Raw genomic sequence first — 23,448 nt, forward strand, 5'->3', positions numbered from 1 at the left:
TGGGGATGTACCAAAATAATACTGATTCACAGGTACGCTTTCTGCTAAAGAACTATTAACTATTGTAGTCTTCAATTGATCTCTAAAACTTAAAAATAGCCTGACCCCGTTATAACTGACCAGAAGTCAACAAGGATAAATTTGGTCAGAAGAGTGTATATTTAAATAACTACATTCTTCTCTAAAAAAATACACCACGGTGACTCATAAAGGACAAGTCTGAGGATTGATCTTGGCTAGTTCATTAGAAAAAACAAAAGGAGAAATCATTCTATTCTAAAGATTTTTGTTTGGTCTTACAATTTTCCACAAAATTTTTTCGTAAGGTAAGAATGCATTTCTTCTGAATGTAGATTTTTTTTTTTAATAGACAAAGGACTTTTCACACACTTTTTAAAAGGACCCAGTACTAGTACAGTTCCGTCTTGTCCATGACCTTGAGTGTTTTTCAGTGTTTCAAATATACATTGACACTTCTGTACAAGAATGATATCCTTTTATCTTCTCAGCTCCCACAAGAAATGGACATGATCTAGCAGGCAGAAAGCATTAAGTGTAGATGTAGTTGTGTTGAGTTCAGTGTAAGGACACAGACAAGCCAAATTTTTTTTTTTTATTTTATTTTTTTTTTTTCAGAATCAGGCTTTGTTGGATCACAGAAACAGCTTGCAGGATCCAACACAGAATAGCTGAAATTTAGATTACATCAGCTGGTTCTTAATTTGATTTGTTAACCACAGCAAATCCAAAATGGAAAAGAATACTAAAGCTCTTCTTTAGCTATAGGGACCACTTTAAATCCCAAATCAAGATTTCTTTGTAAAAGGTTCTTGAAGGTCTGAGTTACATTAATGATGTAATGTTCAGAAAAGTATTTTTTCTTTGAAAAAATCTTAATTTTCTCTTCAGAGTTCTGTTTAAAACAGTGAGTGCTTCAAAATGGATTAAAATACACACTAAATCTCCAGTGGTAATAGTGTTTCTATGGCGGTGTTTCCAGAAGATGTCTCTAGAGCAGTGCTGCATTTGCTCTTGCTCGGTTAATTCCTATTGACTGAAAGAATGAAACCACTCCTGGGCAAAGTGGCCAACAACTGTAATGCGTTTAAATGAGGATGAGAAGTAGGTAATCATACATGGCAGTTTGGGTGAGAAGATAGCTTAAAGCCATTCATGCAGTGCGTTAAGCATAGTTGGGTAGAAAATGGTAGATGGCAAGTAGTGAGTAACAGAGGTAGTTTTTACAGAGTGCAGACTGTATCACTGATTCTGAGAAGTGCTGAGGCTCTGGAGAGGTCGAGCAACTCGAGTACTCTGGACAGTTTGATGCTGTAGGCTAACATGCGATCTCCACAAGCCTGGTTCCATAACAGAGTGACTTTGTTTACAATCTCTCTGTACACCATTGCAAAGTGCGTTCTTGTGTATTCCTACACTATGCTCCTACATTTTATGACTACTGAAGAAACAGAAGGGTGCAGAGATCCATAGTATATGTGGGGCAGCTGCAGTTGGTGTCTTAATGTGAGGAGAATCAGGGACTCCATCTGGTTATTTAGAAAGAATACGAGACTTAATTTTTAAGTAATTGTATCAAGAGAAAAATTATTAAAGGCGTTTTCATCTGAGGTTTAAAGTCATAGGAACAGATCACCAGAAGCTAAAGCCAGAAAACAAAAGTTAACAATACTCTTTCAGTTCTGAGCATGATTCTCCCTCCAAGATAAGATACCAGAGATAACGTCTAAATAAGAACTTTATGGTAAATCTCCGTAGTGAGAAATGAGGCGTAAGCTGAAAACTGACACAACGTATTTTATGTGTCAATTGACAGGAGGAAAGCTACAACACTGCACTTCAGCCAGGAGTCAAAGAAAGTTTCTGAAATCAGTGGAGGCTGCTTGAGAACAGAGCCTGGTAAGATCACACTGTTACTTCTGCCCTTTTTCTGGGTCATACATACTATCTCAAATTACTTAGTTAAATGGATAAAATGTATTAGCCTCAGATGTGCAAGTGGTACGAGATGTTCTGATTTTTCCTTTTGTCCTGAACTCTGTGTCCGCACATAACTTGGGAATTACTTAACTAATAAGAAGTAGGGTATGTGGAGTGCTGGGATAGAGCCCTGCTGCGAATATCCCTTTAGAAACTTAAGCCGTGGGCAAACTACTGCTGACATAAAATTCCTGTTACCCTACGATTACAGAATATTTCTGTATCATGTTATTACCAAAAACATATCTAATTTTTGAATTTGAATTTTAAATGCAAGAAAAATAATTACCAGTCTTTAAGTAATGTACTTGCCCCACAGTTTAAGTACTGGAACAAGCAACATGTTAGCAAATATCCACGAGGTTTTGTGTTTAATGAAAAGAGACAGAGACCTGAAAGCCTTCAGAGGAAACACTTGCAAAAACACTTCAGACTTTGTTAAGAAGCAGATTTAGAATAAAGCCCACTTAATATTTGCAAGTTAATTTTACATAATATAATGAAATAGCCAGTGGCTTTGAACTAGATCTGTTATTTTGCTGTTTGGGTTTTTTCTTTCACTAGATATAGTGCTACGTCTATCTATACAGGTAATTTCTTTTCCAGTACTTTCCTCAGGTTTATAGAATGTAGGTGGTCAAGGAAATCCTGGAAGGCCATCTGAAAACTTTGTATTTCTTTCCCCTCCAGGGAAGAGGAGGGGGAAAGAAAAGAAAAAAAAAGTTCTTTTCTTCCTATAACTTGTTTTCGAAGGAGCTGCATGTGCTTGCTTGGCCTTTTCATTTTGATGTAACTGTGTATAACTTTGTGGGTTTTGTGAGAATTTTATTCCTTGAATAGAAGAAACAAACCTGAGTTTGTAACGTGAAACTGTGAGAAATAAGATATTTTAGTTGAAAAAGCATTTGCTTTTAAAATTGCAAAACATGTCTGAAGCAGCTGAGATGATGAATTAACAAACATCTGGGCTAAAGCCAATCTTTGTAAGACAAAACCAAAATATAATTTTAAAGATCTGAGAACCACAAAACCAAGGGTGTTTTAGACTTAGTGACAGAAAGCCAGGCTGCTAATCTAAAACATACTGGCTATGGATCCAAGAAGAGTGCCCCGAATTGCTAACACACAGCAACGCGCAGAGTCGGGTTTCAGCATTGTTACTCATTTCATAAACTCATACAGATTTCAGTAGATGTTTGACTTTTCTCCAGCATTGATTTGTACAGTTATAAATTACTTGGTATTTTTGGTTTTTTCAAGTTTCATACAAGATTTTTTTTTTACAAATTATTTGTTGAGTTCCCAAGTCATCAACTAGTGTTGAGAATGGGGAACTTCTGTCGTATAGCTGTGTGGAAGCAGTATAAGAAACCAGCACGTGTAATGAAGAAAGCAGGACGTGTAATTATAAAGTCTGTTCATTCTTGGATATTGTGAGATGACTCAAGAATGTTGTGTATATAGAACGTGTAATAAAGGGGAGGGTGGGAGAAGAATAGGCGGGCAGCTATGGTCAGAGTAATTTAGAAAATATGCAGAACTTTAGAACAGTTCTTTAAAGGTAAAGACAAATGAAAAAATAAAGGGAGAGTGGAATGAGACGCTAAAGTAGTTGAGCTAGACTAGTCTGATACCTGCCTTCTTAGATGTGCATTAAATTTCATCTAACTTCAGTAAAACATATCTTTTGTTGACATATAGTAAATGGTGGGATTGAAAAGTGGGATTTAGAAAAGGATTTCTGTGACTTTCTACCTCAGTAGATAGTAACTCTAGCAATTAAAGGAAAGCTCACACGTAGAAGAGAGTTAGCTTTGAAATTCCTCGGGGTGAGTGTTGGATCTGAATCTTCAATACTTGATTTAACCGCTTGGACACAAAAGCTAAGAATATGGTGACGACAATTCCCGGTTATGCAAAGTGCACTTTCAATATCAAAGTGCTGTACGGGAAGAACTAGGTGGTCTGGAGAACTGCGGTGTTGTAAACAGGATGAAATTCAGTAGTATAAAATGCAAATCCCATGGAATGAAATACAAGGCCTGAGAGTGGATTAATAACAAAAAATTATGTTTCAGCCAGGAGGTCATTAGTTGGAAACACAGGCAAATTGCTTTGGCAAGTACAGTCCTGGGAGCTTTGGCCTGTCTTAGCTGAATTATTTCTAGCAAAATTAGAGGAGTGTTAATGGTGTTATGCAAAGTTCTAGTGAACACAACCAAATAATTTGTGAAGTCCTACTCATTCATATTCAAGAAACGTGAAATAAATTGGAGCAGTTGAAAAGAAAGGCTCTATTCTTAACTATTCTAGTAGCCTTTCTTAGAAGAAGATACTTCAAAAATAATGCATTTACCCCAGCAAAAAGTCCAAGAAGGAATAAAATCATAGAATTATAGAATGGCGTGGTTTAGAAAGGACCTTTAAAGATCACCAAGTTCCAATCCCCCCTACCACGGGCAGGGACATCAAAGCCACATCCAACTGTCTGCCATCTGAGAGGGAATATTGTATCTCTCCATAACATGTTGTACAGTGAGAGAAGACTGCCAAGTTACAGCCAAGGAGAGGCTGTAACTCTAAGGACAGAGAGGAAAAGAAAATGAAAAACTCTTTGAATTATCTGAGCCACAAGAACAAGTGGATGTGAAATAGAATAAACTTTAGTTGGAAATTGGAAGATTATTCTTTTCCATTAAAACAATTAAAGGCTGGATTCACTCCCAATAAAAGCAGTCAGAGCCAAAGAAGTAGCTACTTTTTAAAATGTATCTTGATGGATTCATTAACAGGGTTATGTAATATGGTTATTCGTAATAGCAGCTGGCTTGGCTAAATCAGGTCATTTCTTCCAGCCTCGGCTCCCAGTTGTTGCCTCTATGAAGGTAGATCTGTAGAGAAGTCTGTGAATGACAGATTGCTGATACACTACAGATCTACCTTAACTCAGAAATGACTTTTTTGAAGACCGAACCATGACACACGTGTCAGCTCCTTGGAATGGTCTGGTTCAGCTATTATTTCAGTTGCCTGCAGCACGTATTTTCTTTGCAGGTCTAGGCAGTAGTTCATGGTTCAGGTCAGAGCTGGTTTGCAGGGGGATTGCATTTTCTCACTCTTGAGCTTTTGGCATGTCAGTGAGGACTATGAAAGGCTTAATTATGCTCTTGTGAAGCCAAGGTGCTGCCTGTGTTGGGAAGTGCTTCACGGCAGCTGGAGAGGTTATGATCCCCTCAAGCACTGTGGTTACAAAGGCTGGGCAGCCCTGGCCGGACAGGTCTGGCCAGTGTTCCCACAGCTTTCCTGACTGTCCAGATTCCCAACGTGTGCAAGTGAAGCAAGTTCCTTGGGAAAACATGGAAGGAAAAGGAAAAGACGAAGGGACATAATCCCACTTTCAGACACCTCTTCAGGGTTGCTATTGGCCATGTTAGTGGCAACTCTTACTGTGTTTATAAAGCCCTGTTTTGTCGACCTCCTGCTTGGATTAGCAAATGTTGCCCCACTGGTAAAGTGGGGCAATTGCCTTGAACTTGTACTTTACTTCCCATGCACAGTTGCTTTTTCTGCTTCATTATAACCCCTGCTGAAGGTTTTGGGAGCTTTCTTTGCTTAGGGAACGTGCATGTTGAACTGCCAAACTAAATACAGGACTGTGAGGGAGCAGTGCTATATGTGTTTCTGTAGCCCAGCTCTGTACAATGGAGATAAGCTTTTCACATTGTTCTCTTCATCTCTTACCCCATTTTTTATCAGGCATCCAGTAACATTCCGGACTGCGTCCAACACTATGGAAATCTGCAATGTGCACTCAAGTGGGAGTAGTAATTACATAAACACTTCTGGTGTTTATACACTTCCCACAGACCTCTTGGAGCCCTTGTGTAATAATTTTCTTCAATAAAGAAAACTGTATAAGCATTAATTATCAAATCTTAGCAAGATCCTGTAGTTTGGCAGGCCAGGCAGCTTGCCTGATTCTGCAGAGAGCACTTTGACATTTTTTGGCATTAACACGTTCAGGAAGGGTTGGGTGGGTGAGTGTATTGAGTCTGGCTGGGATGGAGTTAACTTTCCCCATAGCAGCCCTCACAGTGCTATGCTTTGTATTTGTAGCTAGAACGGTGTTATTTTAACACACCAGTGTTTTTAGCTGCTGTGGAGCAGTCCTTACAAAACATCAAGGCTGCTTCTCCAACATCCCCCTGCAAAGGCAGTAGGATGGGGTGGGAAGAGGCTGGCAGTACACATAGCCAGAACAGCTAAACCAAGCTGACCAAAGGGATATTCCACACCATACAACAACTGCTCAGCAATGAAAGCTAAGAGAAAGGAGGAGAGGAAGCGGCAGTAATTATTAAGGCATTTGTCTTCTGGAGCAACCTCTGCGCATACTGAGGACCTGCTTCCCAGGAGGTGGCTGGACATTGCCTGCTGATGGGAAGTAGAGAATTAATCATTTTTTTCCTTTGCTTCCATGTGCAGCCTTTGTTTTTTCTTTACTTAACTCCCAAAGCTACCAGCTTATTTATCTAGAAAGCCTGGTGAGAACATGTACATTTATGCAAACTATTCAAAGAACTGAACTATTTTCTCAATTCTCTTTTGTTTCCCTTCATAAACTCTTAGAGAAATGTAGCATAGCACAGTTTGTTTTTACAGTGATCAGTCATGCAGCTGACTATAACCTTTTAGGACTGAGTCTGATGTTATGGCGGAGTTAAGCTAGTGAATGCTTCTGTAAAAGGGGAGCTCCTGTTCACCCACTTCTCCCTCTGCTCCTTCATTCCTACCCAGCACTATCTCCTTTGCACCATCTCTGGTGCTCACCAGACCTCTTACGAAGCTGATTTAACTCACTAACCTGGTAGGTGGTTTTTGTCAAGATAGTTGTTCATCACTTTGAACCTCAGCTGGCACAGAGAAGTGGGAGCCTGTGTCCTGGAGAAAGGAGGGTGAAGGACGTGAGACCTCCCCACTTCACTGATACGCTTAGACATATTGTCAAAATGCCCCAGCTGCAGTCTGAAACAGATGATATGCTGCCCAGCAAGAAACCAGGTAAAGATGGAAGTTTTTGATGGTGTCAGGGATACATGTGATCATAATTTGTGCAAGGGCTCAGCCCTGCACTGCCCAAATAAGCCTAGTGACGGTGGTCAGGTTCAGCCATGAGCCCAGATGGCCATACGCGTCCACAGAGATGAGGCAGGTGGGGATCAGGCCAGGAGCTCAAGTCCAAGGCTCAGGGTCCCTGTACAGATCAGTGGGATGCCTGACCCAGCACAGCCATGGCTGCAACACTGCTGCAGCATAGCTCAGGTGGGGTCTGAGTGCAAGACCTTCAGCTTAAAAGACACTGCAGAGCGAAGTGTAGAGTGCCCGCTGAGGCTCCTCAGCAGGGCTTTCTGGAAGAGCCGTCCGGTCAGCTAAACACTTGCACCATTACTGAAGCTGACCCTGAGGCCAGGCAATCAAACTCCCAGCCAGAGGGAAGGTAGAAGGGGCATGCTCGGAGCTCCGGCAGCTGCATAAAAATACAAAGTAGCTCAGAGCTAGAACTGCGGTGAAGTAGTAAGTGTTGGGGGGGAGAGAATGTGCAAAACTTCTGATCTTGCAGTGCCTACAGTCTCTGATTTTTATGTTCTCCGTAGTGTAGATAGAGAATCTAACAGCACAGTAACTCTAAACACCATTTACTTTCTCCAGAAACAAGAATATGGTGTGTTTGGAGAAGGATAAACATTTTCTTCAGCTGGAATTACCCAGTGCCTAGGGACCGAAGCATCGTTTGTGGAATATCCTTCCACACACAATAAATGGAAGATTCCCACAGATGAGCTGTGCTGTGCATTCGCAGTAGGAAGTATGCTCTGCTTTGTATCAGCTATGAATGGGAAAGCTGGACTGTGTGACCCCGAATCTTCCCTTTCACGCATTCATTAACCAGCCATAAACATAACAGAATTTACAGCAGTTCATATGGGACTGTGGTTCCAATGCAGACTCCTAAAGCCTTTTAAAAATCACATGTATAAAACAGTAAACTATAGATCTTTAATAAATTCTGGTTCTATCCTCCACTTAATTAGCATATAAAGGACAAAGCAATGGCTAAATGTCATTACGACATTTAAGGAAAAATTTTGTCTAAAAACAGCTTACACTTAAAATGTTCTGGCCTTACAAAAAGAATGTGTTTGTCATCATAATACAGTGAAATTGTTCTCTTAAATAAATTGAAATAATATACTTGGTCTTTTGAAATGTCTTTGAGCCATCAGGGCTCTCTGCTGATTTAATTTTACAGAAGATTTTCTCATATTTATTCTACTTTAACATATTAACTCTGTATTTGAACAGCATTAAATGAAAACAAAGTTTTAAAATCATGCTGTCGTCACTTAGTAAACAATCGTGGCTGTTCACCAGCAGTCTTGACCTAGTCTTACAGATTATCACTGCTGGAACTCTTCCTTCATGCTGCCTGCTGTCCTGAGTTCAGTAAGGTTGTTTCCAGACCAATGTTCTGTTCCAGTATCCTGCAAGTCAGTCAAGGCTAGATTACTATGATGGGAGAACACAAAGACTGTACTTGAGTCAAATTTAGGAGGCTACATGTACAGAAGATTAATCTGTTTCCACTACAGTTAGAAAACACCTGATGTTTCGATTACATAAGAATAAAATCAAAATACATCTATAAGGAAGAAATATTCTGGAGGTTCTAGAATTTTTTTAAAGTTTATAAAATATGTGTCTCTTTTTAAATGATATGTAAGTAGAAATAATATGTAAATATGCAGTTCTAAGGAATTCCCTTCTCTCCATACATTGCTGTTCAAACTGGGATCATGTCGCTTTAGTAACTCGGTTTGATTTTAAGATGATGTCAACTGCTAGAGGTAGAACAGTGAAACCAGATTAGTAGTGGCTACTTCAACTTGATCAGACAGTCTAAGTGAAATTTAAAACAGAGATCCACTTTTCTGTTATGCTTCTAAATGTGAAAACATATTTATCTCTTCAAACTCATTGTCCCTGTGTATGAGATTCAAATGTATGGGCAAAGGAAGCTTTCAGTATTCTGAGACCTGTAAGACTCCTGTTTACGCAAAACTTAAACTCACAAGGCCTCCTGGCTGTGAAGAAGATGTCTGCCCTGATTTCCATAGGAATACCTCTAATCAGGGGTATGCTAACCTGTAGGCGTTTTTCTGATTTTCCTATTCCCCCTCATGTAAGGAACAGTCAAAGGGTTATATCATTGTCTTTCATTATCTAACTCAACTCACTCCAGTCTACGGTGATGCAATAACTTCTCACCTTGAAGAACGAAGTCTTTGATTTTCCTTTTCTATCCTTTCTTTAGGATAGAAATCTTTAAAGTGTGAAATAATCTTTATAAACTCTTTCAGATAAAGCTAATTTTTGTGGGCATCTGGAATAGCATGATGAAGGTCAGATTTATTCTGTATTACATTAGTAACAAGAAAAGGACCCTTTCTAAAGAAAAAAAAAGCAATTGCAAATACCTACTGATTGCTGCCATCCTCTAAATTCACTATCAGATTTGAGATGACCTTATCAGCAGCAACCCTTGCTATGTCTGCAACTGTTCCATTTTTCTTTGTGTAAGCATGAGGTGTCCCAGTGTTCAGTGTTATTGTGTCAGGAAGAGTGATACACACAGGACTGCTAAACAATGATCTAAGAAGAGTGTCATGACTTTATGAATACTTCATACGCTTAGTCCATGAAATGCAGTTATTACATATTAGAGTTTACGAATTTATTGTGAGCTTCATCAAGCTTTACGGAAACTGTGAGAAGAATAAACCTGAAGACAATCAAGTGTCTTCTGAAATTAACATCTTCCAAACAAACATTTGAGGATTATGCTTACTTTATAGTAATGCAGTTCGAGTTTCTGGCAGAGTGACATAGTTGTGTAGTCAAGGCTGAGAATAAAGTAAGAAAAAGCAGCACTAAGTAAAAAAAGGAGGGTATACTTGTCAGGTGATGTTCTCAGTGGAACAGTCTCAGCTCCTGGAAAGGTATCTGAAAGCATTTGAGGACTTCCCTGGCTCTCAGGGAATGATGGAGCTTAGAGAAAGCAAGTGTGTAAATGGGCTTTTTAGGATGAGGCAATCCAAGAAATAATGCATTGCTGTAAAAAAGCTGTCTAGTCATGGCTCACCAAAACCATTGCTTTTAAAAGATGCAGATGGTGTCTCAATGCCTAAGAGGAAAAGCTGAAGCCATAGAAACACTTATTTACCTTTTCCTTGAAGTCCATGTCTCCTCCAGTACCTGAGCACATTGGTTTCGTCTCTGATTTGTTACACTGTTTTGTTTCTGTTAACCCAGGCTGCTCTTTACCAGTTTTGATATATTTCCTAGTTTTGATATGTATTCATTTTGGAGGGATGTCTTGATAATTATATTTGCTATTTGTTATTCCAGCAGCTCAGGACTTGAATTTGTTGATTAACTCTTTCTGTATCAAAATCTTTTTGAAAATCACTACTGTATGTCTTTGTGCCTAGGTTGCGTACCCCAGAAAGTAAATTAGATACCACTTTTCCTAAGGAGATCATCGTTCCACCAGTCCTAGAATCTGCTCCTTGTATTTGGTAACAAATACGTTGGTTCCAAACTCCCCAGGCCAGGGCTTATGTATATCTATCTCTGCTGCCTGATCTCCCGGTGGTGATGCTGGCGGTTAATGGTTATTGAGACAATTGCTTCATCACCTGGGATCTAAGCTGTATAGAGGTGCTTAGGCACCTCCAGAGTTATTCAGCTCTGTCTAAACAGGGTAGGGGCCTTTAGGCATATTGTGGTTTAACCCCAGCTGGCAATTAAGTGCCACACAGCCACTCACTCACTCCCCACCCCAGTGGGATGGGGGAGAGGATTGGAAGATTAAAAATGGGAAAACTCATTAGTTGAGATGAAGACAGTTTAAAAGGTAAAGAAAAAGCTATCCTAGAAATCTTGCATTACTGATAGCAAGATACACCCAGCACTTGCCACCGTAGCACTAGATGTGCTTCAGAATCTCAGCGTGTAAGTCTGTTGCACAGGGTGCCCTACTTACTGCCTTAAATGTCCACATTGGATTTTGTTGCATCAGCTTGCTGTCTACAAGTCGATACGTGCAAAACTGAAAAAGGTCGAGATGCAATCTGGCTGAGTATGAGGTCAGGCAGTTTTCATATTTCTGTGTCTCTGAGGCAGTATCACTCAGCAATGCCAGAATTGCTTCCTGTCTGTTTCATGGAGGACATACCAGAACTGTAGAATGATGGCAACACCGAGATCACACTAGCATCTGCAGATAGACTGCATCATTCTTCGGGTGTTGGACTACTAGTAATGGGTTCCTAATTTCAGCATTTGAAAGGCTGGTTTGGGCCTTATCTTACAAATTCAGAATTAGCTATTCCACCATTTCAGAGCTGGTCCCGGATGTCCATACTGATCCAGAATTGGGTAGGCGTGATTTGGCTGCAAGGTACTTATCAAAGATTTGGGGTTATCTTACTTTGGCAAGCTCTGTTCCTGTAACTGTCCCTGTAGCAAACGTGCTCAAGGCCGTCCACTAACCGTTCACTGTTTTGGTCATCGCTCTTCTGACATCACTGCTGCTTTCCACAGAGGCAACACGACCCGCTGGGTGGGAGGTTTTGTTGAGAAATATGTAGCTATAGCTGTTCTCTGGAGAAGTCCTGACAACATTGCATCACACTCTGGCAACTTGCAAGCTACTCTAAACAATTCATGTTTGGCTTTATTATATACTTTGTGAAACACGTATGATTCACGTATTTCAGGACTTCAGAGTCTCCTGTAGGCTGTGATGTTAACTGGTTCCCATGCAGAGGTTTACAGTGAAGACATGAATGTTCTGATCTACATTCTTACTGCTTATGCTTAGGTCTGCTGTCATAGTACATTCCCCTGTTCTGATGACAGCTTCTTATCAGATATCTACGGGGAGCACTGTCAGGTGGATTCAGTCTACTCATACTGTCCATAAAATCAACTCAATACGAGCCTGGAAAGAAATTATTGAAAGGCAGCTGAATACTTTGCTGTTCATGAAAGGACAGTACAGAGCAATGGTCCTTGCTGTTTGCGTCCCCAGGCCCACAACTAAGCTGTTGCCAAGCCTGAGACTGACTTTGGTTAGAAAGCTCAGGTTAGAAAGCCAGAATGAGGAAAAGATTTTAAGTTCTGCAGCACCATGACTGTTGTCTTTTCTTTAGCCTGGTCCTGAGACTCCTGAGACTCCCTTCATCCCTTGCAAACTCTTCTCTTGTCACCTTCCTACACATCCTTGTATTTTCATAGATACAGGCAGCAAAGAGGTTGAGCCAGCCAGCCAGAACAGACTTTGCTGCCCTTGCATCAGAAATGTTAGTGAACGTATTGGGTGTCAGTGTCAAGGTGCTGGCATCAGAGGGCTGCAAGGGTTGCCTCTGTGAGAAGAGGTCAGGGACTGCCCTGTTCCAGACACAGCTGACTCCAGTTGGCTCCACAATGGACTCACCACAGGACCCAACTGAGCTCATCAACAGAGCTAATGGCACCTCTGTGAGAGCGTGTTTAAGAGTAAAACATTGCATGGCAATTTGAGGTGTGAGTGAAAAAAGTGTGAGAAACAACAGTGTGAGCACCAGGGTTGGAGAAGAAGGGAGGAGGAGGTGCTCCAGGCCTCAGGAGTAGGTATTCCCTTGCAGCTCATGAAAAAGACCGCAGTGGGGCAGATACCCACATTGCAGCCAGCGGAGAACCCTGTGCTGGAGCAGGTTGGTATTTCCTGAATGAACTGCAGGCTGTGGAGGAGTTCACATGGGAGCAGGTTCTCCTGACAGGAACTGTGGCCCTTGGAGGACCCATGCAGGAGCAGATTTTTTCCTGAAGGACTCCAGCCTGTGGAGAGGACTCACGCTGGAGCAGTTCTTTAGGGACTGCAGCCCAAGGAAAGGACCCATGCTGGAGCAGAGGAATCATCATGGCTTGGCTTCGCGAACGCAGATCTGGGAAGGGCTTTTCCCACGCTCACTGCAAGCGATGAGTGCACCCTTGGGGCCTGCGCGGTGGATTTTTTAGGTGAGGCGCAACGTGCGCGGAACTGGCTCCACCCTTTACACCTGAGGTTCATCTGCCAGGGCCCAGCGAGCCTGGATGGTGACAGCGAAGTCCTCGGGTCGTAGGTTTGGTTAGAGTGTCCTTCTCTCAGATGGATGCCTTACAGGGCTAAACGAGCTCCATCTGCCCGGGTTTGGAGTCAGAGTTGTCCTTCTCCTAGGATGGCTGCCCCAAAGCTAGTGAGCCCATCCTGCCCGTGGACGCACTTTGTCTGACCCTTCAGTTGAGACCTCTCTGGCTTGGGAGACCCCACCGGAGGCACCTGCCACCACCAGCACAGCTCTCAACCTCACAAGGGCACGCAAGCTCCTTCCCCACGGCAAGGGGGTGCCCGTGAAAGAGTCGCTGCTCTGCCTCCAGACATCACAGACCCGGGCACGGGGCGGCTGGGGCCTGCCAAGAACAGGAGTCCTGGAGGGGGGAGCAGAGGAATAGTATAGGGGGAAAGTGTGAGGAGAAAGGAGTGGCAGAGATGAACTAATGCATACTGACCATAATCCCCCTGGACCGCTGTGGTGGTGGGGAGTAGAGGAGTCAGGAATGGGGAGTGAAGTTGAGCCTGGCAAACAGGGTTGTAGGGAGGTTTTGTTTTAATTTTGTCTTTGCTCCAAACATATTTGTCAATAAATTTAGTTAACTTTCCCCAGGTTTAATCTGTTTCACCTGAGATGGTAATTGGTAGGTGATATCCCTCTCTTTATCTCAACCTAAAAGGTTTTTTTCATCTTATTTTTGCTTCCTGTCTTGTTGAAAAGGGAGGTGAGAGTGGCTGCGTGGGTGTTTGACAGCTGACCAAGGTCATCTCATCATGATAAAAAGAAAAAAGGGTTTCCCCTGGGTTTTATTTCAGCCTTTTTATGATAAGCAGGAGGACTTAACTTGTATTTGATACTCATGTTTAGATAGACAGCCTTAATCTGTGTATAAGCTCAGAAAATGCTCTGCCCAAGGCGCAGTGTAATGGAGCACACAGGGTAGATGGTTGTACCCACATGGGATTTTGCCTCCAATAGCTTGTGCTAGCAGGGTGTTTTCTCTTTTTTTTTTTTTTCTAGAAGTCTTTTCTATTGCTGCCCACTCTTCCTGCTTGCACATTGCTTTTCTGTGAAGGGCAAATGAGCAGCTTCCATAGAAGCTGACACTCACAAGAGACCCAAGAATGACATCCGTATTTCCCCTTTTCCATTCCTTATGTTGTTTAACGCAGTTCTGCTGCCTTCTGTTCTGAAGGTACAGAGCTCCTTCCTCTGCTATTTGTCACATACAGAATTGGTGTTGCTGTATTTTCTACAGGATGCTGCAAGCCTGCCTTTAATTCAGTTCGTGATGGACTGACTCACCCAAAGCCAGGACTCTCTTTGCTGGGCAACATGGTAATAATGGAGTTTAAGTGAAGAGATTACGCCTGCAGCCTGGAATGCCTTGCAAGTACAGATGGCATGATATGACAGGGTCCCTGGTCTCCATCTGAGGTAATTCTTTGGAAGAGCACAGGGCAAGGCTGCCAGTCCTTGTTGATCTAGTCACCCTCCTCCACTTGGCCAGAGCATCTCTGACAGCCTTGCATGTGTATGCTTGTTAGCACATGTGGTTTTCCATAATGGCTCAAAGCACGTTCAGCAAGCGTTGCAATGGAGATTTCACTGTAAGAGCATGACTAGGCATGGCATTAAGCTTCTGTCCTGATTCAGGACTGTACCCCATCCTTTGTGGCATCTCTGGGGACTCCTTCCAGAGACGTGACCTATTGCACTGTCCTGGGATCTTTGTCTTCTGTATTAGGTGATAACGAAACAGACTTACTGGAGCTCTGCTCCTTTTCATGGTTAGCTAAATTTTGTCAGAGAGATCCTTCCAGGGGGAAGGGGATCTCTTTGTGGACCAATGATAGGCTGGGTGGAGACCAATAAGCTCAATAGTGTCAGTATTTCTTGCTAGAAGGAGGAAAGGCTGTCCCAGATGGATGGATTTAGCTGGTAATTCTATCTCATTGTTTCCACATTATAAACCTAGATGAATTGATGGCTAGGGGAAATTTCATTGAAGTGATGTGCAATGGTAAAAGGATACCAACAGCTGTGTGAATCGAAGTTTTGCTCTGCTACTCTCTGAAGGGAAAACCTACAGTGTATCTTGAAGGCCCTTTTTATTCATCTTCATCACATATGGTGATGAATTCTGTAGTTCTCCGCGAAGTGAAGACCTCTAACAACAGTTCTTCCTCCCCACTCCTCTTCCAATTGTCCCTGTCCTCAGATTTGCGATAGTCACTGTTTCTTTGCTTTTGCCTTACACTCATGTCCAATCCATTTGTACCATATAGGCACCTACAAGCAGTAGGTGGCATTTTCAAAAACTTGATCCTACCTGCACAGACGTCTTAAATAAAATAAGCAAGGTGCTATACTCCGCCTGGGTTCATGTTGCCTTTACCTCCAACCCTAAAATGATGTATTGCAGCATGTCCTCCATGGTGCAGGAGGATGTTGTGGAAAGTATAGTAAGTTTTGAGCACTCCAGAAGTATCAGTGTTTGCTGCTCTCAGGGAACGTCTTGAACATGCAGAAACTTGTCTCTCTTCTGAGTTTGACTGCCAGAAACCCTCTGGTACTTCAGATGTAGAAAAAGACCGGGCATCCTCCATTCCTTACAGAATTTCTCCTCTTGCTGGCAGTACAAAATGTTCTGTTTTTACATAATTGTGAAACTCTCTTGTGTTTGTACATAAGCAAAGAATTACATCCTTTTTGACAATGAGCAGCAGGCCTATCAACTCTATAGCTTGTTTTACTACTCTTCTTCCTTTTTTTCCTTAAATCAAAACCTTATGCAGTCCCCCGGTAAGCTTCCATTTTAGCCTGACAAGCTTAAGTTATTAATCTTTCTGCTGTGGTCTGGAAAAGATCCGCTGACTCGTTCCCAGATGTTTTGCTCACTTTCTTATCCAAAATGTGCACCATGTTGGTGAATCTAAAATTTTAACCCAATCATGGGTATTTTTTTTCACAGTGCCATTATGAATTGCATGTTTTCCAGATTACTTGCAAACTCAGTGCATAAACAGCTTCACTCATGAAATTTACAAATTTGAATTCTCCCAATTTGGCTGCTAAATTTGTCCTTCACCACCACTACCACCACACAAACACCTACTGCTTTTGTTTTCATATTATTTTGTTTGTCTTCAGGGAGTAGGAGAAGCAATTAGCTTATATTGGAGGACCAAGACTACTTTTAATGAAGGCAAATGTATTTGCTGAGGAGGTCCATTGGATCAAAGTCATAGTCCCCATTTTTAAAACCTCTCAAGCTTCTATCCAATTGGTAGCTGGTTTGCTACGCACAACACGGGGTCTACAAGATTTCTGTGTCTCATGTGGGCCACAACCATTCACTTCTTAGAAGTCTAAAGTGGTTTTGTCCATGATCTAGAAGCTTGTTCTTCTAGCAGCTGGACCCTGAGAAACACCGATATCATCTGTTATAAAAGGCAGGCTCTTTTATTTTTAAATATTTAATTCTTATTTGTGCTGCTTATTGTTTGATTTACTTCCCCGGACCTTCAGAACAATGAAAGCTATTTTAGAATGCTTTCAGACGTCCTCATTATCTCCATCACAGCGCTTCTGCTTGGTTAATGGCTTTTAGAAAGCTGCACGTTCCAAGTAATGTGTAAATGATATATGACATGCTATTCCATCTTTCTGGTTACTGTAGCAACATCAGACTAAACTACACATTAGTCAGTAGTCCAGGCCAGCAACTGTCTTGTTTCTAAAGCATGGTTTACACATTATGAACAATATTAGAAACAAATGCTAGAACAGATAACTGACCATATAAGCAGTTCCAGTGGAAGAATGTGCATGAGAAAGCATTACATGGATTTGATTTAGAACTGAATCTGTATATTAAGCTCCATACATAAATCTTTCAAATTTCCCTCACCTCTCTTTGTCCATGCAAATTCATATTTTATATGAATTTTTTATAAGCCTGCAATGGGGAGAGAAAAAAAAAGCTTCAAAGGTAGGTGAAAACTGAGAACTAGAAGGTTCTTGTGATGACCTATATATTTCTGTCCCGTATTTGTGATACTCAGTCACATGATGTTGCTGTATTTGCCATGGTCTTTTTGTTTCTATATATAACGACACAGATTTTTAGGAAAATCAGTTGGAGAGATTGTAGCTGAAAAACATCTATCAAAATATCCTTCCTGTGAGAAATAATGTGAGATATTATGGTGCACTAGTCAGGACACTGAAAATAAAATTTGAGAGTTTAAATAAGTTCTAGATAAGGGATAATGTGTTTTAAATTTTGGTATGAGCAAAAACGAAGCACTTCTTATATACAGAAGAGTCTAATCGAAGAGTTCTTACTAGTCCAGATCTAATTGTTACAGACAAAGAAAATAAAGAATATAATTTCAGAAAAAGTCTCAAAAAAAAAAAAAAACCAATGAAAACTGTTACAGACATGATTCCTAATATCTACCTCTTTTTCTCCACTCATTCTTTCACTGCCTTTGCCTGCTAAGGTCAACAATGCCTCCAGCAGAAAGGAAGGGGGAGCATTGCAGCAAACCACCAGTACTCCGAGCCTTTCACTGGTAGGAGTGAAATGTTGATACTGATGATCATGTCATGCCAATATGGTATTGGTGCTCATGGTTTCTTCATCCCCTTCTTTAGGATACACTTTGAGCCGTTTTTATGTGTTTGCTAAAGTTCTGCACCTTGTTCATTCATTGGTCTGCGAGTTTACATTACAGTCAAGTTCACTTGGTGGGTTTTACGTATTTTGGACATTGTTCTTTAATATCTTCATTTTGCTCAGCTCAGTGCAGGCATTCTTTAACTGGCCATTGGTGACTTGTTTATAGCCCTTGGATTTCTGGTGTCAGCTTTCTGCCCTTCTCTTCGCAACCCATGCCTGAGTGACTATGCACTCTATCCCATGTCCTCATACTCAAGGCTTCTACTATCAGACCAGGCTGATAGTAGACAGGCTACACTGCATCATTACACCATTATTAAATACCTCATCGTATCAGAGTAACTCCATGTAACTACTGTATATAAAAAAAAATACAATTATACCATACAAAAAAAGAAAATAAAAGTAATATATATATAGAAATATAACTTCTATGCATGAACAAGCCCCCCCCAGAAGGTGCAGGCAGGCCAAGAAAAGTTGAAGATAAGCCTGACAAGCCTCAGTCCTGTGGACTTGCAAAGCCAGTGCAGTCTGCAGCCCATCACCAGCAATGGCAACAGTGTGTATACAGGGCTACAGTAGAAGACAGCTATACCTTTAGAGAAAAATGGGATTGAATTTGAGATACAGTTCGATCTGGGACCACAGTATGACTCGTGTCAAGGTGCTGCCATTTAAAGTATCTGTGAAAAGAATTAAGGAAATGAGAATTCTCACATTAAATCAATGTGGAATTTGGAAAACCAAATACGGATAATTTGAACTGACATGAATTTTTCAGTTTGCTTGCACAGCAAGACAGCTATGATGAATATTCAAACGGTTGCTGTTCTTAAGAGAATTGAAGCTTTGTCCACTTAGTAAACCTTTACATAAACTATCCCTCCATAGTTAACTTTCGTGAATTACAGTTTATCAGAATGAGAAAGAAGTTGATGATTTAACCATGAAGTATAAAAGAACTTGGTTAGTTTAAAAAGCTGCTGAAAATTCCACTCTAAGTAGCAAATACTTACAGTTTTACTTTCAAGGATATGTTGATATGGGTGCAGCCTTCACATGTTTTTTTTTTCCCAGTTTCTGAGGAATTGTCCTCTTTTCTTGCATCCCATTTTTCCTCTTGTGTGGAGATGTCCCTACTTACTACGACAGAATTTTTCCAATTTCAGTTGATAAAAGTGGCAGTGAGATCAGGGAGATATTCTTAGTCTTCTGTCATACGCTGTGATTTTCTTTTTCTCTAATCATGCAAATTTTCCATGCATTCCATTTCATGGAAAACCTGTTAATTTGAGTTTTGTGGGTCTTTTATGTTTTGCCTAATGAAGCAGAAAGCTACTAGCTGGAAGTCAGATGTACTATGTGTATCTTCATCTAACCCTAAATTCAGTGAGATTGGACTGTATATACTGGTCTTAGTATGGCAGAGCAAATGAAGAGTTCAAACTGTACATGGGGTTGGTGTAGCAGGTAAAATAACTGTTTAATTTAGAGGACTGATTGCCATGTTTTTATTACTGGTCGTTGTTAGAGATAACACAAAGGTTCAGAGGAGCTTTTGTCTAACTTGTTAGATAAGGTGCAGTCATTTATAAAAGAAGAATGTATGTGAATAATTTCTTTTCCTACGTAGTACTCTTAAGGGACTGATTAAAACCTGAGTAAGTTCAGCATTGCAGATTCTTTATCTGTTAGTTACAAAGTTTAGTCGACTTAATTGCTGAAGCTTACCAACTACCAGTGTCATTTCTGTGTCCTGCTTCTCCCAGTGGAAAAATCACAAGGTAGCATACACAGACACTGAAAATATTGAACTGAAAATGAGAAATAAATCATATCTATGCTTTGCACTATAAAAGAGAAAAGTGAAGACACCAGAGTCTTTTGGTTTGGAATTTGTTTTATTTTCTGATTCAAGCTGGAGATATTTTTCAGGATTTGTGGAATATTTTAGTACTGAATTTGGTGTTTGGCATTGGAAGTGGATCCTGGCAATGTCATGGAAGGATTAATTCTATAACCAATAAACAGTTTCATCTTGAGTCTGAAGACATTGAATACACATGTACACTGTATATGTTGCTAGTAACTATTTTTTTTCCTATTTCATCTTGAGTTGTCATTTTTTGTTCTCAGTAACACCGATTTTGACAGCAACAGTTTATTGTGGATATTTTTGCAAATTGTGTAACCAGTCTTACAGGCACCTCAGGCTTCTCACAGTGTCACTGTTAGAGAATGTCTGAGCTCCACTTGGTGCAACCACTATTTCAGTGTAAGAGTACTTCAAAGCCAACACTTCTACTGTAAGAAGCAGTTGCAATGTTTAGCTTGACTGGAAAGATTGGGCAAGAAGGAGAATCTGTATTCTTAATACAGAACTAGGAAATAAATTTTATTTACTGTTTAGATGTACTGTTAATAAATAACAGCTATTTTCTTCAGAAAAAGAATGTTAGACCAACTCTGAGACATTTTAAAGATGTGTGCATTTCAGCCAAGGGATATCATAATTAGAGTTTTCCTCCTTCAAATCTTGATCTTCATCTAAGATCAGATATCCTGATCTTGCATCACGCCAGTCTTAATTACAAGTATTTTAGATAGGATCCATGTCTTTCCTGGTAATCTCATTATTATGTATCAGTATAATCAAGCAGAATAGAAGAGAATAACTATTTAAATTGTGATCTGCAATGTCAGATAGTTACCAGGGACCAACTAATTTGCTTTAGGCAAGGTAATAAAGAATTTTCTCTGATTAATATGCTACAGAAATTAAAACTAAGATCCAGCCAGCTGCAGATGACTGCAAGCTTGTGGAAGATAGCAGGAAGAAGCAGACAGAAGTCACAGTGCAAAGCACTGTATGTATCTAGTAGGATATGTTACCTCGAGATAGGAAGAATCTTCTGACCTATCTCCTGTGAGATTTCCAGATGTCTGCAGGTGCCTAGTGTGGCTCTGAAGCAAAATCAAAGCATATCAATCCATCATTTTCAAAATCTGTCAGGTGCTTGTACGTTGATTTTGAAAGTTCCCTAGGTGTTTCAGCTTAGGCTTCTGCATGTGTGCCTTCGCTGTAGCTAGAAAGACAGGCTCTATTCAGCATGCTGAAAACATGACTAATTTGTACCAACAGTATAGCTCCTCTTTTCCCAGTTATAAAATACATTCTTTATTTAGGAGTGCTTCTGACCCAAAGTAATTTCATATCCTCGAAGTCTGCAGATAAAACCTTGGGTCCTACATACAAAAGTGTAACAATTACAGTTAGAGCAGAATCCTCCTCCCTGCTGTACCAGACTCCTTGGGCAACTTCTGTGGCAGCCTCAGCTGCCTCACTAGCTCGTCACTGGAGATCTCTTCTCTCTGGGCAGCATTAACAGCAAGAGCTGCAGGAGGGGCTTGATCCATATCTGCTGAGCCTCTGTTGCTCTGTCTTTGCTGCAGCTCTTCCTCTACAATGCACAACCTGAAATACAGTTGGAAAAATATCAACACTTGGGATCTAAAGTCCACAAAATATTTGGACAAGTGGAAACTGAAATTTATTATCCAGGCCTAAACCTAATCTCTTCCTCTTCAAAAGTGTGAGCTTTGCTTTATCAGCCATCAAAAGCTCTTTGTTTCGTTGGTATTTAAGAAGTGGTTGTTATTTTAATTGAAGCTTAGTTACATATTCTGTATCAATACCTTCTAGTTCATCTCATCTTTATAATATTGTTTAAATAAACCCAGGGTTAACAGGATACTGATAACAGATGTCCCAAGGATTTTAGGAAGATGGGGCATCCAATGACTCGAGTATTTTGTCTCTAATAAAGCCTCCTTTATTTTTAAGTAAGCATTTCTTCTCGTAGCAGCTTGCCCATGTGTTTGCTCTTCTTTTCTGTATGCCAGCTATCTGTACAGAAAACAAAACAGGAAGTTGGCACGCCATGATAATAAAACTGAAATACATTACTGCAAGCTCATTTGATCGTAGGGATTTTATGTGGTATCATGTTCACCTGTTTGGTAAATGTCTAGATTCAGAGCTGAAAGAGTTCCTGTATTAGAACAGTATTCCTCTTTATTAAAGTAGTCTTCAGTGGTTGTCTGGGGGAAAAAAAATAGATTTAGCTGAATGAATTATTGTGTGATCAAGTCAGACTGTAGCATGAAACTTACAGGAAAATTTTTGGAAAGTAAAAAACCCCAACAACTATTACCTGTAATAATACATTCCACTTTTTTGACAGAACATTTTTCAGGTGTGTGCTTTAGGCAGCAGTATTTTGTTGTGGGAAGGGCTGAAAACCTGCCCTTGTGGCACGGAATTTTCTGCTGCTGAAATTCACTTTTTCTTGCGTTCTTGTGCTACCGTCAGTCTCAGTTCTGAGTTTAAAGTATGCTTTTATCTACATCTACTTTCTAGAATTCTTTCCTAACATTTTCTTGCTAGTTTTCCCTATAGCTTCCTTAATTTGATCTGCTGGTTTGCTCTCATCTTTGTGTTTGTCTAAGTGGTCTTTCTTAGCCTATAAGGCGTTAGAATAACCAAGAAAACCTGGTAGTTTCTTCTTATCGTTCTTATCTTGTCGATTTCTCTTGTCCAGTGAAAGAGCAGAGTTGCTTGCTTCACTCTAAGGGATCTTGGATTGGTGAGAGCAGACATCCACACGTTTTGTGACTGAGCAGGGTTTTGGTGCTTTTGTGGAGACACAGCAGTAAAAAAATATACTTTCTTTGTTACCTCATGGCTGCAGAATTTATTGATAGTGTGCTTCACAGCGGTGGTATACATAAATCTGAGGGCTTCTTTTCCTGTATGTGTAAATCATTAACAAAACAGTATGTGTGGTCAGTAGACAGCTTATGTTTTAAATTAGTAGCGCTTACTTTTATCTGGGACGTGTGATTAGAGAAAGCATAAAACTGATAAAGGTTCAAATTCAGCAGCACCTCATCTCTAGCTGCAAAAATGACGTCTGGAATTTTATATGTACAGTAGTTGTGAAAAATATAAATATATAGACAAATTCAGCTACTGAAAAGCAGCTTGTGCGTGGAATCTGCTTACACCAATCTTATTCTCCTGCTTCACCATTTTCTCCTGGAGTCAGTCCACTCAGGGTCTTTATTTCCTTTAAGAGAATCTAAGCTCCTTGTCCTCACCCTTGAGGACTATACAGTCTTGCTGCAGCTACTCATACAACCCCTCCCTAACCTGTGGCTCCACTCTCCACCTCTTGTGCTAACATGTATCAAGGTTATTGTTCTGTGCCTACTTCTATCAAATGCATGTAGGTCAACATAAACTTTGTTTTTCCTCTTTCTTTTCTCAGTATAAAAAACATTTCGTAGAATCACAGAATGGTTTGCGTTGGAAGGCACCTTGAAGAACATCTAGTTCCAAACTCCCTGCCGTGGGCAAGGACACCTTCCACTGGACCAGGTTGCTCAGAGCCCCATCTGACCTGGCCTTCAACGCTTCCAGAGAGGGGCGTTTGAGGAACAAGTTAATCCTTGATCTGGCTGGGACAGACCATGAAGGCTTGAATTTACAGTCTGAGTTTTGTG

At 40.6% G+C, this 23,448-nt stretch overlaps 1 protein-coding gene across 1 annotated transcript in view; it reads left to right on the forward strand.

The window, feature by feature from the left end:
- Positions 1 to 1,864: 1,864 nt before the first annotated feature.
- The window catches only part of PRLR (prolactin receptor), a 58,680-nt gene continuing 37,096 nt past the window's right edge, over positions 1,865 to 23,448 (forward strand). The window contains exon 1 of the mRNA XM_010141005.1: positions 1,865 to 1,917. The gene's annotated coding sequence lies outside the window, so the exon portion shown is untranslated. The remainder of the gene's footprint in view (positions 1,918 to 23,448) is intronic.

The sequence above is a fragment of the Buceros rhinoceros genome, unplaced genomic scaffold (genome assembly GCF_000710305.1).
Source record: "Buceros rhinoceros silvestris isolate BGI_N320 unplaced genomic scaffold, ASM71030v1 scaffold9798, whole genome shotgun sequence".
Classification (NCBI taxonomy): Eukaryota; Metazoa; Chordata; class Aves; order Bucerotiformes; family Bucerotidae; genus Buceros; species Buceros rhinoceros.